The sequence below is a fragment of the Sminthopsis crassicaudata genome, chromosome 2, assembly GCF_048593235.1.
Source record: "Sminthopsis crassicaudata isolate SCR6 chromosome 2, ASM4859323v1, whole genome shotgun sequence".
In the NCBI taxonomy this organism is placed as follows: domain Eukaryota; kingdom Metazoa; phylum Chordata; class Mammalia; order Dasyuromorphia; family Dasyuridae; genus Sminthopsis; species Sminthopsis crassicaudata.
Window position 1 is genome coordinate 49,758,762 of NC_133618.1, and position 19,026 is coordinate 49,777,787.

Genomic DNA, 19,026 nt, shown 5'->3' on the forward strand with positions numbered 1-19,026 from the left:
ATACAACTTTCTCTGTAGACTGTAATTAACAATATTAAAAGATGTGGTCAAAACAATTAATTTCCTGGCAGCCAAATCTCTTCTAATGAGCCCTGCAGAACTTAGCCAAACTGAGCCTGGGACCCCAGAGATGCAGTCCGCCCTGCAGTCTGCCCTTGGAAGTCTTCCCAATTCTGTAAAAATGACTGACAAGTACGGAGTGCTTTAGATACATTGTGTTATTTGAGATTCAACCCACTCCTATTATTATCAGAAAACTGCAGCTCAGAGAGCTTAAGTGTCAATTCCAGTTGAGGATTTGAATCCAGATTTTTTTCCCTGAGTTCCATTAGCCCATACTGCCTGGAGGGATCCTGTGGACGTTAGAGCATTTCCTCTGTTATGCTGGCTTTCTAAATCCAACAATGAATTATTAGACCTGTGGTCCTCAAACTTGTCCATTTGCCATAAGGGGGGGGGCACATAAACATCCTCAGTGGGCCGCATCTGGCCCGAGGGTCATAGTTTAAGAACCCCTGCATTAGAGGATAACTTTGAAAGATTATATAGTATTCTCCAAAGTGGGACCCCAATTCTTTGGGGGAGGGGCCTGTGGAGGGCCCCTAACTGGTAGGTATTCTGTAAATCAGAGAGTGGGAAAATCAGTTATATCCCACCCTCCCCAAATGAGCCAACTCTGGGGTTTGTCTCCTACATAACTACCTGAAACTGTGAAAGACTTGACAATTCAAATCCAGACAGTGATTCAAGGCAATTCCAAAGAACCCATGATGAAAATGTTATCCACCTCCAGAGAAAGAATTGATGAACTCTGAGTGCAAATTTAAGCTTTTTTTTTTCACTTTATTTTTCTTGCTTTTTTGCAACATGGTTAACATGGAAATATCATTTTTATGATTTCACAAGTATAATGGGTTTCATATTGTTTTCTTCCTCAACAGGTGGAAGAGAGGCTGGAGAAAGGGAGCCAAAAATAAAAAAAGAATGTAATGAGAATGGCTGAACAAGTTGTGGTACATGACGGTAATGGAATATTCTTGTTCTATAAAAAATGATGAACAAGCTGATTATAGAAAGGCCTGGAAAGATTTACATGACTTGATGCTGAGTGAAACAAACAGAACCAGGAATACATTACACACAATAATAGCAAGAATGTGCAGTGATCAACTATGAGACTTGGTTATTCTCAGTGGTTCAGTGATCCAAAGCAATTCCAATAGACTTTGGACAGAAAATGGCATCTGCAGCCAGAAAAAGAACTAAGGAGACCAAATGTAAATCAGCATATGCTATGTTCACTTCTTTTTTCTATTTCTTTTAATCTCTCCCTTTTGCTCTAATTTTTCTCTCCCAACATAATTCATAAAATAATGTGCATTAAAAATAAACTTAAAAAAAAAGAATGTTAAAAATAATTTAAAAATAAATCTTCTGATAACATTAGGTCAGGTGAGATGACTAACTAGTTATTAGTAGGACTCAATATTCCAATCACCTCTCCTCCCATCCCCCAGTCCCAGAATGTCCTCCTCCTTTATTTCTCTGTCTCAGAATCTTATCTTCCTTCAAACTAAAGGAGGAGAGGGGGGTTACTCTGTAATTAGTGGCAGGAGAAGGATTTTCAAGAATGGTAATAAGAAGCAGGAAGCATATCTACCACTGAGTTGGCTCTTTGCTCCACTCTAATATTCATCTTCCTAAAAAATCTCCCTGGGCTTCCCAATTATAATATGTTCTTTCCCTCCTTAAATATACTCTCATTTACTTTTTTTGTTTTGTTTTGGGGGAAGGGTCATATAGATGGAGAATTATATGTGAATCTCCTATGTGAGTTATATTTGTTTGTTACCAAAGGCATTTACAATACGAACTTATGGAAAATGGAATATGTGGATGGGCCATTTTGTGCTTGTTTTGCCCACGTAAGTTACATATGTTCATGCACATAAAGGGTGAGTTTGTTTTTGCCTGTGTAAGTTAGGTGTGTCCACATGGGTCTGTCCACATGTGGCTCAAAGGGAAGCAAGAGAAGATATTTCTAGAAACATCTCCTCCCCCTCCTTTCCCAAAAGAGACTTTGATTCCTGCCAGGAATGTAGGCAAGAGGATGGGGCCAGAGGCTACTCTGCAGAGAGAAGAGGTACTGGGCTAGAATTAGATCTTCTGCTCCCACAAATATTATTGTTGCTGTTCGTTCATGTCTCGCTCTTCATGACAGTGATTCAAGGCAATTCCAAAGAACCCATGATGAAAATGTTATCCATCTCCAGAGAAAGAATTGATGAACTCTAAGTGCAAATTTAAGCTTTTTTTTTTTCACTTTATTTTTCTTGCTTTTTTGCAACATGGTTAACATGGAAATATCTTTTTTATGATTTCACAAGGCAGGGATCTGTTTGCCAGAACTGTTTTTCTAGCTTATTTTACAGATGGGGAAACTGAAATAAACAGTGTCAGAGATTGGATTTGAACTTAGGAAAATGAATCTTCTTGGTTTTGGGCCTGGCACTCTACACTCTATGGTGCCATCTGGCTTCTTTTTGGATTATAGGAATTAATGTTCAGGTTCAAACTACTGTCCTGATTATTATTCCTTAATGGGAGGGGAACCCCAAGCTACATATCTGAGCCTTGATTTCCTTCCCACCAAATGCCAGTGCCACAATGAATAGCAGACCAATCCATTTATCCAGCTTGATAAAACAGAAATCAAAGTAAATAGCAGTTGGGAGTACAATGGGTATAATGCTGAGCCTGGAGTTATGAAAACCCAAGTTCAAATAAAGCCTTGGATGGCCCTGCCTCAGTTTTCTAAACTGTAAAATGGGAATCATAATAGCATTTTCCTCTCAGGGTTGTTGTGAGGATAGAATGAGATATTTGTAAAGTGCTGGTATATAGTCGGTGCCTAATAAATGTTCCCTTCCCTTTTCAGCAATCCTCTAAAACCTTCTTTGATTAATAATATTATTAATTATATATATTATTATATATTATAATAATTATTAATAAGAATTAAAACCTTCATCCTCCTAGATCTTTCTCTCTTACATACCTCCTATTAATTTGTTGAAGTTTGTCCTCACATTTTTTAGCGGCCCCTCCCAGGCTATTCCTTCTTTCACACCCTGGCCCAGATGGCATGCTTCTTTCTTCACACTGCTATTCTCAGACCTTCCCTCTGTGGCCATCAGTCAAAAGCTTCCTCCTCTTTTAAAGGTCCCTCCACATTGGCCTTTTGCTCTGCATTATGACTTACTATGAGTAAATGTTTTATATACCTATATAGCTAAAGTTATGTAAAAATTTCTCTGGTGAAAAGGAATCGCCTATGGAAAAAGTTTGGAGAAACCTTGATCTACTTGTAACCATCATCTTCAGCTCATTAGGTTTCCTCCCCACCCAAAATCATAGTCTTCCATATCCCCATCTACTCCCATCTGACTTCCCAATTCCCCAGTCATCTTCACACTCTAAATGTCTCTATCAAATGTAGCTTCAGACACTTCCTAGCTGTATAACCCTGGCTAAGTCACTTAGCCCCGTTTCCCTCAGTTTCCTCATCTGTAAAGTGAACTGAAGAAGGAAATGGCAACTCATTCCAGCAGCTTTGGGAAGAAAACATCAAATGAGTTCACAAAGAGTCAGATTGAACAAGTTTTTTTTTTTAATCAAACACTTTAAATCTTTTAAAAATACATAAAGCATTTTTTTATGGCCCAGTATTTCCAGTAAATAGTGTTTGGTTTCTTTTTTTGGCTTAGTTGCTCTTAGCATTTTTGTAAAGCTGCCTACATTTGGGCAACAATGCTTCCACTTTCAGGGTTAGGAAGGTGGAGAAGAGACATGCTGCCTGCCAGTGGTGCTGAGAACTTGGGACATTTATGAACTTCAAGAGAAAACTGAAGACACAGAGCATTTGGTTCAGAGACAATTTTCTCATCATACAACTTTGGATTCCCTTTTTCTTTAGTAACTGAAAATCTCTTACTTAATTGTGTTAAAATTTGTCCTATAAAGTATCTCATTTATCTGTGTCACGTTTGCATGCAGATTTTCCTCCTTAAAGCAATATAAATAACAAATATACGCCAGAAGGTACAGAGGACCTGGCTTGATAGGGGCTGGAAATACATAGATGAAAAATGATAGTCCCTGCTCTTTTATATTTTACTGGGATCCAGGGTGTGGAAGTGACTTGGATCACACCACTAGTAAGTATCTAAGACTATATTTGAAATTGTGACTCCAGAACAGGTGCTCTATCCGCTGTGCTGCCTGGATGATGTTTATCTTATAGTTAAGGGACTGTGAGAAGGGCAAAGAAAAGATAGTGAGTGAACAGCTGAGATATGCATAAGAGAATGGAATTTAAACGTTGTAGAGAATTCAAATGCAAATTAAACTAGATCAAGGTTTCTTCAACTTTTTCCAATGGTGATTCCTTTTCACCAAAGAAATTTTAAATGACTTCAGCTATATACGTGTATAAAACATTTATTCATAATAAATCATAATTTCATGACCCTCTTATTCACTTATGAGATCTCAAATGAGGTTGAGAACCACAGTTTAAGAAGATAGAGACTAGATGACCTTTGGAAATACTTTCTCGCTCTGAGAGTCTGTGATTCTATGAACCCAACACCTAAAGTACAAATTTTGTCTAGGTAACTTGTCAGGTCCAAGTTATGAAGCTCAGCATTTTAGCTCCAAATGAGCTGAGGGAAGGATGTTCCAGGAGTTACTTTTGATAACTATGTGGGTCTTTTATAAGTATAATGTAAGTAATGTTTAATATAATATAAATTTAAGAGAGTGGATATGATTCCTGCACCCCAATTCATTTTATAAAGTCACAAATATCAAAGATTACATAACAGAGGAAAGGAGATATTAACCTTTTAGTGATCACTTTACAAGGTATGAACATCCCTCTAATTGAAACAAACAACTTGATTGGCTAAGCAAAAATAATAATAATTTTATAAATCTAGATATAGTTAAGAGATTATCTCCTATAAAGGTCCTGTCATCTCTAAGTTATAATCCTTCTCTGGGAGGAGATCTCTTTTCTGTAAAATCTTTTCCAGATAGGTTAACTGATCCCTTCCATTCACCACTTTCTGGGTCTCTCCACATCACCTGGCAATTATCTAAGGACAGTAGAGCTGCTCGCACTGGACACTGCCCTTCTGGTGGGTTATAAAACCTGTCTGCCAGAGCCAGTGCATCTTTGTCAAAACTTAGAAAATTAATGGTATAGAGAACTAAATTTAGAAGTTCTCTAGGGTTACCTGTGGCTCCCCCTTTCTTTTGTTTGTGGAGGAGCATCTTAATGTCTCTGTTTCTTCTCTCTACTATTGCCTGACCTTGTGGATTAAAAGGTATGCCAGTGGTATGTAAAATCTCCATTCAAGTCAGTCATGGAGGAAGAACCCAGTACCTGAGGGAAGCATGCTCATAGAGTGAAAGGGTCTCTCCTTCTTGGTCATATCCCTTTAAAATGGAGTCACTCAATGGGTGAAAAGCAGTGAATCCAGGAGGGTGCAAGGTAACTTTCCTAATAAACATAAATCCAGAGAGGCAGTGCTTGGAGGGAAGGAACACCATTAAGTAATAAGACCCCTAAAAACAGAGAAAAAAGCCAGTCGTGAGGAAAAACAGACCCTGGGCACCTCACCTAACATCCCACCTAGCAAGGACACTGCACCCAAAGACGTGTGGATTATGAGGAAAGAAAGGGCTTCCCATCCTTGTACCACTAAGAACTTTTAAGTTGCTTTTGTCATACATATCTCCTACACGTGTGCCTCAATATCATTGAACTTTAAATTTCAGTCCACTGTTCCCATAGAGGCTACATATATTTGTGGGAAAGTGCCCCAGGTTTATGTGAAGAGGGAAATGGTTTGGAGCTACAATATTTTATTCTTCTATGCCATTTTAATAAATATAGTTAATTGTTGGATAATTATTGGATATTTATTATTGGATACTGTAAATTATTGGGTAATTGTTCACGGGAAACACACCAATGGGGGCTCATGAGCTACTGTAGTAAGTAGAAATCCATAGGATTTCTTAATCTCCAAGATAGCATCAAATGCAAATGCAGGTCAAGGGTGTAACCTCAAAGAGGCTATTATAGTAAGTGTAAAGTAAGCATATTTACAAACTTGTTTTCCTAATAGATCTGTGAGATAAGTAAACATAAGATATACACAAAATTATGTGAAGCATTCATTCAAGTCATTTCGGGAGTAGCTGAGTGGTGCAATGGATAGAGCATCAGGAAGACCCAACCTCAGAAAGACTTCTGGCCTCAGACACTTATTAGCTATGTGATCCTGGACAAATCACTTAAACTCTGTCAGCCTCAGTTTTCTCATCTGTAAAATGCATATCATAATAATAACATCTCTATCCCAAGGTTGTTGAGAATCAAATGAGACAATAGTTGTAAAGTGTTTCACACAGTACGTGAGAAGGTACATGTTAACTATGATTATTGTTGTTATTTCAAGAGGAATAATAAAAATAAAATAATAAATTAAAGTTAAGGAAGGAAAATCAGCCAAGGATTTATATAGAGGATGGCACCTCATCTGTGTTTTAAAGAAAGTTAGGGTGCTTGTTTCAGCATCCCATATACTAAAATTGGAACAATATAGAGAAGATTAGCATGACTCCTGCACAAGGACGACACGAAAATTTATGAAGAAGAAAGTTAGGGATTCTATAAAGCTGAACTGAAAAGGAATGCTCTCCACTGAGGCAGAAGAGGCGATACCATGCATGGGGAACATCTTGTAAACTATTTTAGCTGGAATGGATAATGCAAAAAGTAGAATAATATGCCTTAAAAGAGTAGATGGTAAACCAGACTATGGAAGGCTTTAAATGTTCGTCTGACCAAAATAAATAAATATGTTTTAAATGAGGGGAAAATGACAACCCAAGGATTTTGTATTTTATCTTGGATACAAAAGGGACCAACTGAAGATTTTTGAGTAGGGCAGCAAGATGGTCAGATCTAAGTTTTAGAAATCTCAATTTGGTAGCTAAGGGGAGAATGGAACAGAGTAGAGGTTGGGGGCAGGGATATCCATTTTTTTTTAAATTTTTATTTTATTTTATAATTATAACATTTTTTTGACAGTACATATGCATGGGTAATTTTTTACAACATTATCCCTTGCACTTACTTCTATTCAGATTTTTTCCCATCCTCCCCCAACCCCCTCCCCCAGATGGCAAGCAGTCTTATATATGTTAAATATATTACAGTATATTCTAGATACAATATATGTGTGTAGAACCAAATTTTTTGTTGCACAGGAAGAATTGGATTCAGAAGGTAAAAATAACAGTTTACACTCATTTCCCAGTGTTCCTTTTCTGGATGTAGCTGGTTCTGTCCATCATTAATCAATTGGAATTGGATTAGCTCTTCTCTATGTTGAAGAAATCCACTTCCATCAGAATACATCCTCGTACAGTATCATTGTTGAAGTGTATAATGATCTTCTGGTTCTGCTCGTTTCACTCAGCATCAGTTGATGTAAGTCTCTCCAAGCCTCTCTGTATTTCTCCTGTTGGTCATTTCTTATAGAACAATAATATTCCATAACATTCATATACCATAGTTTACCCAACCATTCTCCAATTGATGGACATCCATTCATCTTCCAGCTTCTAGCCACTATGAAAAGAGCTGCCACAAACATTTTGGCACATACAGGTCCTTTCCCTTCTCTAGTAGTTCCTTGGGGTATAAGCCCAGTAGTAGTATGGCTGGGTCAAAGGGTATGCACATTTTGATAACTTTTTGGGCATAATTCCAGATTGCTCTCCAGAATGGTTGGATTCTTTCACAACTCCACCAACAATGCATCAGTGTCCCAGTTTTCCCACAGCCCCTCCAACATTCATCGTTATTTGTTCCGGTCATCTTAGCCAATCTGACAGGTGTGTAATGATACCTCAGAGTTGTCTTAATTTGCATTTCTCTGATCAATAGTGATTTGGAACACTCTTTCATATGAGTGGAAATAGTTTTAATTTCATCATCTGAAAATTGTTCATATCCTTTGACCATTTATCAATTGGAGAATGGGCTTGATTTCTTATAAATTAAAGTCAATTCTCTGTATATTTTGGAGATGAGGCCTTTATCAGAACCTTTAACTGTAAAAATTTTTTCCCAATTTGTTACTTCCCTTCTAATCTTGCTTGCATTAGTTTTGTTTGTGCAGAAACTTTTTAATTTGGTGTAATCAAAATGTTCTATTTTGTGATCAATAATGGTCTCTAGTTCTCCCTTGGACACAAACTCCTTCCTCCTCCACAAGTCTGAGAAGGGATATCAATTAAGAGGCTCTTTCAATAACCCAGACCAGAGATGATAAGAACCAGGATGGTTGTTTGGTGAAAAGGAGTTAGAAGGGAAGAGTGATTAGGGAGGACACTACCACTGATAGGATGTGGAAGGGGCTGAGAAGCCTCAACCAATCCAGGACTGTAAATGTGGGTGACTTAAACAATGGTGGGGCTCTCAACATAAATAGAATCTGGAGACGACAAGCAGGAAAAACAACGTGCATTTTCGACATATTATATTGAAGATGACTAGGAAATATGCAATTGGAAGAGATTAGCAGGCAACTGGATCAGAAGAGAGATTAGGGCTGTGTTTACAGATTTGGGAGTCATCTGCACAGAGATGATAATTGAACTCATGGTTGCTAATGAGAGCAATAGTGTTCTATCTCACTCCATTTTTTTTCAGGATGATAAAATTGTAGAACTTAGAAGGGTTTTTGAAAATGACAACTGAGTCCAATATCTTCATTAAAAAAAAACACAACAATTCATGCTGCCTTTTCTTTTTCCATCCTAGTGATAGGATGGAAAAATATAGATGTATATAATTGAAATATATGTAGAAATTTTAATTAATACATTTAATTATTTAGTTAATATCAAATATGTATATGTAATATATAGACTCCCAATGATCCCTTATAACAAAGAAAAATCATTAAGCAAAATTAATCAACACAGTTACCACATCTAACAATGTTTGCGGTACTCCACAAAGGCTCTCTTTTCTTTGTCATAAAGTCGATTAATTTCCTTGTTATTCTGGGACCCAAACTAGTCATCATAAGCACTTGTTTTCATGGTTTCAGTTTTTGTTTTTATTTTGTTGTTTGTTTTTTGCTGAGGCAATTGGGGTTAAGGGACTTGTCCAGAGTCACACAGACACTCTTAAGTGTCTGAGGTCAAATTTGAACTCAGGTCCTCCTGACTTCAGGGCTGGTGTTCTATCCACAACGCACCTAGCTGCCCCTTCATGCTTTTTTTGTTTTTGTTTTTTGCTTTTGTTTTTACGTCCAGGGCCACTAGGTGGCACCATAGTGTACAGAGCGCTGAGCTTGGACACTTTGGAGCTCAGACACCAGAAAAATGATGCTGGGCAAGTCCCTTCGCCCTGCTTTCCTCAGTGTCCTCATCTGAAAAGTTAGCAGAGAAGGAAACAGCCAACCGATGCGGTATCTGGGCCAAGAAAACTCAAAATGGGGTCATGGAGTCAGAGCAGACGGAAAGAGCATCTGCTGCCCTTCTAATTCTGCTCATTTACCCTATCAGTTCATCATGTTGCAGTCCAGGGTCCTCCTTCTCCATAGGAGGAAAGTGAGCCCAAGAGATGGGAATTTAATGCTCACAGTTGCCAGCTGCTGATGGGATTCAAACCCAGACTTGAAGCGCCATCTCCACTAACCAGGGGGGCCTCCCTCTGACCTTCTGGACATCATCCCGGGCGTGAACCCTTCCTGACCCCCTCCTCGTCAGAATCTATTCCAAGTTGCATTTTATCAGACCTCTCATTCGCTGCTGGAATTAATCTCATAAATTAGCTCATGATTAAGTGATAATGGCTGATAATGGCTTACTAGGGGCGTTTGATGTCTTAACTGGGGCAGTTTCCAGAACTGTGGAAGGCAAGGAAAGGGATTTTGCAGCAAGAAGGAAACTGTTCACATTGACAGGCATTACCCATTGCCTTGAAGTTTCTGGGTAGGTTTATTCCTCTACACATTGGTGGGAGACACTCAACCCCATGGCACATCCTCTGAATCCCCCATCCTCCATGTCTCCTCCCCTCCCCCCAGGTAGGGGGTATGGGAATGACGTAGCCCTTCTCCTGGCTCAAGGTCAACTGCTCTGGACACCATCCCCCTCTTCTGTGGTCCGGCAGATTGTATCCTCAATCATCCCGGTCTTTACAATCTCATCTTAATTTATTTTCCTGATCTCATTATACACCGGGCAACCCTTTCCCAGGGCTTAGTTTGTCTGAGGCCTGGGGAATGGCAGACAAAGTCTAATAAGTAGATGGAGTCCTAGGCCTAGAGTTTCTGAGTTCAAATCTGGCCTCAGACACTTACTAGCTGGCAATCCTGGGCAAGTCAGTTATCTCTGTAAAATGAGCTGGAGAAGGAAATGGCAAACCCCTCCAGTGTCCTCCAAGAAGATCCCAAATGAGGTCACCAACAGTGAGATAGTACTTAACAACAACAACAGAAATGTACTCTACAGTCCAGCATCTAGGTCACTTAGAGACGAAGCCCTGAGTTCAAATGTGGTGTCAGAGAGCTCAGCTGCAGGATCCTGGGCAAACCACTTAACCTTATCTGTAAAATTGGGATAATAATAATGCGTACCTCCATAGAGGAAGAGGAAAAAAAAAGGGAAAAAAGAAGTGAGAAAAAGAAGCAGAGAGGAGGAGAGAAGAAAAAAGAGTAGAGAAGAGGAAAAGAGAGAGAAGGAGAGGAGGAGAGAGGAGAGAGGAGGGAAGAGAGGGCAAAAGAGATGGGAGGGGAAAGGAGAGAGGTCCATATGTATGTACATCTTCATCCTTGTGGCCTCTCCTACTAGAATGTAAAGTCCTTGCAAGCAGGGATTGATTCATTCCTTGTATTTGCATTGCTGGTATATTGCCACACAGTACCCGGCATAGAGTAGGTGCTCAATAAATACTTATTGAATTTAATTAAATTGAAGGTGATTGAGCTTATAAAGTTGTACCAAGGCAAAAACCTTGAAATCTGGCCCTAAATGACCTCGTCAGGGTCATTGCTTTCAAAAAGGCCTCTCGGTGCTACTAAGATGATAGTGTTGGAAACCACTAAAGAATTTCAAGGTAAATTAATTCTCTGAGAGGTCCCTGGCTGCCAGGCTCCTGTGGGTTTGAGGCAGCTGCTTCTGGCCTCTAATGAGAAATTCTGTGGTTGCATCTGGTCACACATGTTGCCCTCCATGAATACATTTGGCTCTTGGCCTGAATCAATCTGGCTTTGGTCCATTTGCCCACAGGTAACTTTCAAAGACACTGGGATGACATGGCATGTGCTAGTCCAGCTACAACTCACCAGTTCTGTGACTTTGGCAAATCATTTAACCTCCTGAAGGTTCAGTTTCTTCACCTGTTGAGTAGTTAATGATCTGATACCCTCAAAGAATCACTGGAGAGCTCAAATGGAGTAATGGACATGAAAGCATTTTGAAAACTGTGGAATGCTATAGAAAAACAAAGTTATTATCATTAGGGACTCAGGAGAATATGGACTGGGACAAACTTTTTTCTTTTTTCTTTACAAGAATCCCAGAATATGAAAATCTGGCTTTACATGAAACATGGCAGGTACAGGTGGAGGAATGTTTTACTTTTCAAAAGGATTTACCATAATTTCCTTGAGGGTTTTTTGATATACTTGATTCATAAATATAGTTAGTGTGAGAGTGGGTATGGCACTCATGTCCACCCTTCTTATCTCTTAAATTGTCTCTTTAACTTGGCTCATTGACCCAACTTTCACCCAAACTAGCATGTCTAGCTGGGGTTTTTTCCTAGAGATAGCAACCTCAGTGCTACAACTAACTCAGTATCATAGCAGGTAACCCTCTTATGAGAGAGTTATGTCTTTACTCCTAACAATTATAGCTCCTGAGCCCCAACTAGTTCATTATAAATTTAGTAAATCAGCTGAAATGATACCACTAACTTTTAACCAGAAATATTTACTAAATAGAAGGCAAAGCAAGAATAGTTAAAACACGACATTTTACCCACAAACCTGGGACACATTTTCCCATCTGTGGCCTTAGTGTCTGTTGGGGAAAGTGGGCACAAATTTATAAAATCATAGTATGAAGGACAGCTAGGAGACATCATAGTACATAGCGTTCCAGGCTTGCAGTTAGGGAAACTCATCTTTCGGAGTTCAAATACAGCCTCAGACATTCACCAGCTGGGTGACCCTGGATATGTCACTTTACTCTGTTTGTCTCAGTTTCCTCATCTGTAAAATGAGCTGGAAAAGGAAATGGCAAACTGTGGCAGGTCTTTGCCTAGAAAACTCTAAATGAGCTTATGTGAAGTAGGACATGATTAAAAAATAACTGAACAACTATGGAAAACAAGTCTGGGAAAACTCAGATTATATATAGTCTTTAGTGTCCTGTCTTATCAGAAAAATGTACATAATTGTCTACTGATTAGTGAGGTCATTATTTTGGATCTCTCTGCCCTCAATGAGTGAGCCCACTTCCCTGGTTAGCTACAGGATATTACTGTTCCTCTGAGCTACAGATATGGTGTCAAGTTCTTTTAACCCAAATAGAATCTAAGCCTGCAGAGCTTTTCCAGGTACCATTCTTTGTCTGAACTCTGAAGCAAAGTTATATTCCTTCAGTAAAAGAATTTTCCTTAAGCCAGGATCTACAGCACTTTTCCACATTTTATCCCATGGCTGGACTCTGTCGGATTTCCACTTCTCAGTCAGTAGATGGCAATGTAAAGAAAGGGAAAGATAGAATCTTTCTCCAATAGTTAGATCATCCCAACAGCAGACGAGGGTGCAAATTCCGGCCTCATCCTGGGTCTCACTTCCCTTTCAGCCCACCTCTATCTTCTGAGATGTCAGTATCCACATTTCTATAGACTAAGCCACAATGAGGCAACATATAGTTGTACTGTAGTCCCCAAATGCACAGATCTAAGGTTTCCTCTCTTTCTATGTAAAGTCTTCTTCCCATCCTTGGGAATAACATCATGGGTGCTCAAAGTTTTAAAGTTTCTGAGGTTTTTTTAGGAACTAGCCTCCAAAAGGGAGCAGAATTCCCCGATATCATGTTCCTTGGAGAAAGAAGATGATTATCATCCCAGCCCTTTCAGCTGGAAGTTGAGAGCTACATTCTGAGGGCCAGGGAATGTGGAACTTGCCAGCCCCTGTCATTTCCATGGGCTTCTTAGACAATGTGGTTCAGAAGAGAGAGAATTGTTTTCCCCTCAAAGTATGCTACTCACTCTCTAGGAAGAATGCAGTGGGTTATTTGAACACTTCATGTTTCTGTATCTCTATGAGTCCTTTGCCTCTTATGTACCTTCTGTGGATGAAATAAAAGCTATCCTACACATGTAATTTATTGAGTACGTTGACTACTTCTGGGGGAATAAGGAACTCTTGTTAAGTGAGGCCATTCTGGTGTTTCTCACTCAGGACTAGAATGAAAAGATAGCATCTAACAAATAAGACCCAGAGATTTACTTAATCATAGATGGAAAGGGCAGTGATCAAAGATATAGCCTAATCTCCAGATGGAAGCATGTCTGGTCAGAAGGATGTGTTAGATGTGGTAACTTGTATGAAATGTGATATCTGCCAGGTCTGGAGTGCTGACTCCTTATGGGGATGGCCTTTTATGCTCAGGGTCACTGGTCTGAAACCCAGAAAGGGGACCCTATATTGACTTAGAAAAACCACATAGAAATGTTGTTTATCTTCTGTTGTTTTAATTTATTTGTTAAATATTCCCAATTACATTTTAATTTGGTTCAGGCCTCACTTGTGAATAATACAGCCTTCCTAGTGAGTGTTTGACACCTCTGCTCCAGGTGACTAGCAAGTCAAATCATTGGCCCAAATGGATAAAATTAACTGTCTCAGGGACAGCTTCCCTGCCCTTTAAGGAGAAAAAAAAAACTAGTACAGGACCCTGTAATCCTCATTTGGGGGAATCTAGATGTAATTATACCTCAGCTTTATTTGGGAGATTTTGCCATTTGGGCTGGGCAAGGTATAAGACCCTTTAGTCTCAGTTCTGCTATTGATTAGTGGGATGAACTTGAGTGAACTGGCCAGCCTCAGTTTCCTCATATGCAGAAGGAAAGGAATACACTAGATCAGTGTTTTCCAAGTTGCATCTCATGGAGCCATGGTGTTCTCTGCCATGTGAATAAGAATTCCAAAAGAATTTCTTTTATGCTAAAGTGACCTCCCCCTCTAAGACAGCAAAAAGAAAATTATATAGAAATAATTATTAGATATAAATATTTTTGTATGAAAATTGGTGGGTTTTGTTCCAGAATTTTTCCATTTTCCCCCCTTATCCCAGGGAGTATTCATTCCAGACTCCTAGGTAAGCCCTCTGAGGACTGAGAAAAAGGCAGACTTGAATAGGTGGAGAGAGAGATAACAAAGATGTATTAAATACTTACAACGTGTCAGTATGGCACTAGAGACACAAATTCAAGCAAAAAGAAAAGTAGTCCCTGCCTTTTAGGGAACTTACTTTCTAATGGGACAAAATTAGACATAAAAGGGAGCTGAGATGGGAGTGGGGTGAAATGATGGGTCTCACTAACAGAGCCTGGTGGCAAAGTCTACGGTCAGAAGCTAGTAGGGAAACAAAGCATGGAAGCTGGGCCCATTCCTAAAATAAAAATCCCAGGACCAGGACACTAGGGATGGGAGCTATGCATGGTTCCCCAATATAATGGGGGCCAACAAAGGACCAGGTTGCTATGGAAAGGAGCAGTGCTCCAGCAGGATTTGGCACCATGGGACAAAGCCCTATTGGCCAATGTTAATGTTTCTCTTGCCCGTACCAGTAAAATCATGAAACCATCTGCAAACTGAAGTAAGTATTTCAGGCTCCTTCCAGGACCAGCACTTAGAGATTCCATTAATATATTTCAAGTGCCAAAGTGTTTTATGGCCACTGTAGAGAATGCCAGAGTTGTAGAACAAAGAAGGTCAGAGCTAGAATTGATTTTAATTCCTGGTGTGGACCAGGATAAAGGAGGAAAGTGTGGCCATCAGAAAGGAAATACTCTCAGTGAGTTACTGGCACAATTAGGAGAAAATCCAGATTTCTTCAATCCAGAGCTCTTTCTATGGTATCTCCATGTTGATGGAGAGAATAAATTCCTAATTTCCCGGATTATCTTATTTTATGATCTCTGCTCTATTTTTCCCCTTCTGGACTAGTTCTTTTCACACCAGACCTGGACCTGCAGACTTGGATTTCCCTTCTGGACCTTAGAATCCATATCCCCAGTTTCTGGAGAGGGAAATTAATATTCTCATTTTAGGCACTCCCATCCTAAAAATATTAATAGCTTATTTTTATATGGTTTTTAGTCATTATCATCATCATCATCATCCCCATTTTACAGTGGAGAAAACTGAGGCAGACACATTAAGTGACTTCCCTAGAAGTCACTTCATGTAGTCAATAAGTATCTGATTTAGGATTTGAACCGAGGTCTTCATGGTTCCAGGAAGAGGAAGGGCAGCTAGGTAACACAGAATGCACAGAACACTGGGCTGGCATCTCAGGAAGACTCAACTTTCTGAGTTCAAATCTGACCTCAGACATTTATAAGCAATGTGATCATTTCACCCTGTTTTCCTCAGTTTTCTCATCTGTAAAATGAGCTGGAGAAGACACCATCAAAGCACTCCAGTATCTTTGCAGAGAAAACCCCAAATGAGGTCACAGAGTTGGACAGGACTGAACAACAGCAGCCTGCTTCCAGGTCCAGCATTTGTGAGCCACATGGCTGCCCTACCTGCCCAGGGCCTAGCCCATTGATCAATGACTGGGTGAATGAAAACTAGCCTTCTTATATCTACTAGGGGTCCCAGGCACTTCCTGCTAGCTCTTCACATCCCATCCCACCATCCAACTGTCCTCCTAGGCCATATTGTCATAGGTCTGCTCCAATGACCTGCTGCTCCTCCTCATCTGGACCATTATTCTTCACACCAGACCTGGTCTCTTCAGCCTCCCCACTTCCCTTCTTACTACTTCCTCAGTGCTGGAGTGAAGTAGGGCTGATACAGGGGTTGGGCCTTCTATGGCTGAAGGGAGTCAAGGGTGAAGGCCAAATTGGGCTGATTTACCGGTTGCTGCAATGATAAGACCTAGTTACTTACTCTAGTGAGTTCTTACTCCAGAAAGCACCATTGCTTCTGGAAAGGGATGTCAATTGATGGTCCCATACTAGTCACTATCTCTATGACTCCCCAGACCCAGATCCTTTCCTGGTCTCTTCTTTCTCTCCTCCCCTCTCTGTGTGGTCTTTCTTATTATAAATGGAAGATCAATGAAGTCAGGGAATACTTCTCTTTTTATATTTGTATTTCCAGGGTTTATCCAAGTTTCTGGAACATACAGCACAATAAATGTCTTTTCGTTCTTGCATCTTTTCAGCCTTTAGAAGAGGGAACAAGGGAAAGGACAGGTAGGTGAAGGGGAGAATGGAGCAAGGCTTGTGGAATTGAAAATGTATGTGTTGGGAATGTTGACTATTTTGAGAAAGAGGCAGGCAGCAGAGAAAATATAAACAGCAGTGAGTCCTGAAAGTCTGAGGAATGATGCTGGAGGGGAAAGGGTAAAAGATGGAATTGGAAAGAAAATCAGAGGAGGAAAGAGTAAGGAAAGGTGAGGGAGGAAGCTGTCAACTTGAGACTGCTGCTGGGGACAATCTTGTTACCTGTTAGGGACGGGATTACCTCTACTCTCTCCCTCTCCCTCTTTCCCTCCCTCCCTCCTTCCCTTCATCTTTTCCTCCTTCTCTTCTTTCCTCTTTCCCTCCCTTTCTCCTTCCCTCCATCCCTCCCTTTCTCTGTCTCTATCTCTGAATCTGTTTCCCTGTCTCTATGAATTTCTCTCTTTTAATCTGTTTCTTTCTCTCTCTGAATCTCTCTCTCTCTCAATATCTCTCTCTGAAGCTCTCTCTCTTAATCTCTCTTTGAATTTCTCTTTTTCAACCTCTCTCTCTCTCTTCTCCCCTCTCTCTCTCTCTTCTCTCTCTCTCTCTTCTCCTCTCTCTCTCTCTTCTCTCTCTCTCTCTCTCTTTCTCTCTCTCTCTCTCCTCTCTCTTCTCTCTCTTCTCCTCTCTCTCTCTCTCTCTCTCTTCTCTCTCTCTCTTCTCCTCTCTCTCTCTCTCTCTCTCTCTCTCTCTTCTCCTCTCTCTCTCTCTCTCTCTCTCTCTCTCTCTCTCTCTCTCTCTCTCTCTCTCTCTCTCTCTCTCTTCTCCTCTCTCTCTCTCTCTCTCTCTCTCTCTCTCTCTCTCTCTCTCTCTCTCTCTCTCTCTCTCTTCTCCTCTCTCTCTCTCTCTCTCTCTCTCTCTCTCTCTCTCTCTCTCTCTCTCTCTCTCTCTCTTCTCCTCTCTCTCTCTCTCTCTCTCTCTCTCTCTCCTCTCTCTCTCTCTCTCTCTTCTCCTCTCTCTCTCTCTCTCTCTCTCTCTCTCTCTCTCTCTCTCTTCTCTTCTCTTCTCTTCTCTTCTCTTCTCTTCTCTCTCTCTCTCTCTCTCTCTCTCTCTCTCTCTCTCTCTCTCTCTCTCTCTCTCTCATTTAAATGACAGGGTCACACAGTAGTCAGTGTCATATTTGAACTCAGGTGTTCCTGACTCCAGGACCAGATTCAGCTACTCTACCTCTACTCTCTTAGATGTAGGAGCCAGAAAGGTGGTGTTTGACTCCTGAACTGTTACCTTAGTCAGGAACCTAACTGAAAATTCAGCCTCAACTTCCGGCCAAAGAAACATCCCCCATTTCCTTTGGGAAGATCTTCCTCCACTAAGCTCCACCCAAGGGTTCACCAGGGTCAGCTCTTGTCCATGATCCATGATCCAGGTAAAGATGCTTGTGACAGAGGGTGGGCATTTGGGAAGGGTCTGGCACATATCTGAGGTGAGAAATGGGGCTGTCACCTCCAGGGCAATGATCTGGGCAAGGTGCCATGGGCAAGAATGTGGGACAGACTCAGCTGCAATAACAACAGTTTTTTATGTCTCTAGATGGCTTTGAACCTGCTACTGAAGTGTGAATACACACCTTCTTATAGCCACTGTGTGGATTTTCTGCCTTAAAGAGGAGGGTTGGGTTCAATTAATTTAAGCTCAGAATCCATTTAGGACCCTCTTTGGAGGCACAAGCTTCTTTCTTCTATGGGAAATATTTTGGGCTGGGAAATTTTGCATTTTATTTTAATCAAGGAATAAAAAGTAAGGAAGAGGGAGGTATTTAAAAAGAGAAAAAAGATGTAGGATGTATATGTTCCAGAGAGCCCAGATCACAACAAACCTGAGCTATAGATTTACAGAGAAAACACACAGAGCTTGCTCTGGATGGAGGAGAGGAGATCCCCCATCTAGAAATTACAGGAAACTTCTTGTGCCTTGATGCTGCCTCAGTCTTAGGAACAGCTTACATTTGCCTCTTCAAAATATCCACCTATTGCTCCTGACTGCCCTCTAAGCCAAGCCCAGACACGCTTAATCCATTTTCTATGTGACAGCTCTTCAATTATACATGCAATAGGCAATACCTCCTAGATCAAAAGAGCTCAGTCTTCCTGATTAAATCAAGGGAAGGAATCAACTCCATCTTCCTTCTTTAAACCTTTGACTCCATGCCTGGAGTGCTCGCCCTGTTTCTACCTCCCAGCCTCCTCTGCTTCTTAAGCTTCCTCATCACTGCCTTTCCCAACTCCTAATTCTAGTGCATTTCTTCTTGATTGCCCCAGATTTATCCTATAGATAGCTTTTAAAATATCCTTGCATGCTGTTTTTCCCATTAGACTGTAAGCTCCTGGAGGACACAAGATAGTCTTTTTGCCTTTCTTTATATATCTATCAAGACTTAGGACAATGACTAGCATATA

The 19,026-nt window shown here is 40.4% G+C and overlaps 1 pseudogene; it reads left to right on the plus strand.

Moving 5' to 3' along the window:
• The first annotated feature begins 6,631 nt into the window (after positions 1-6,631).
• Positions 6,632-6,745, plus strand: LOC141559152 (U6 spliceosomal RNA; annotated as a pseudogene).
• Positions 6,746-19,026: the final 12,281 nt, after the last annotated feature.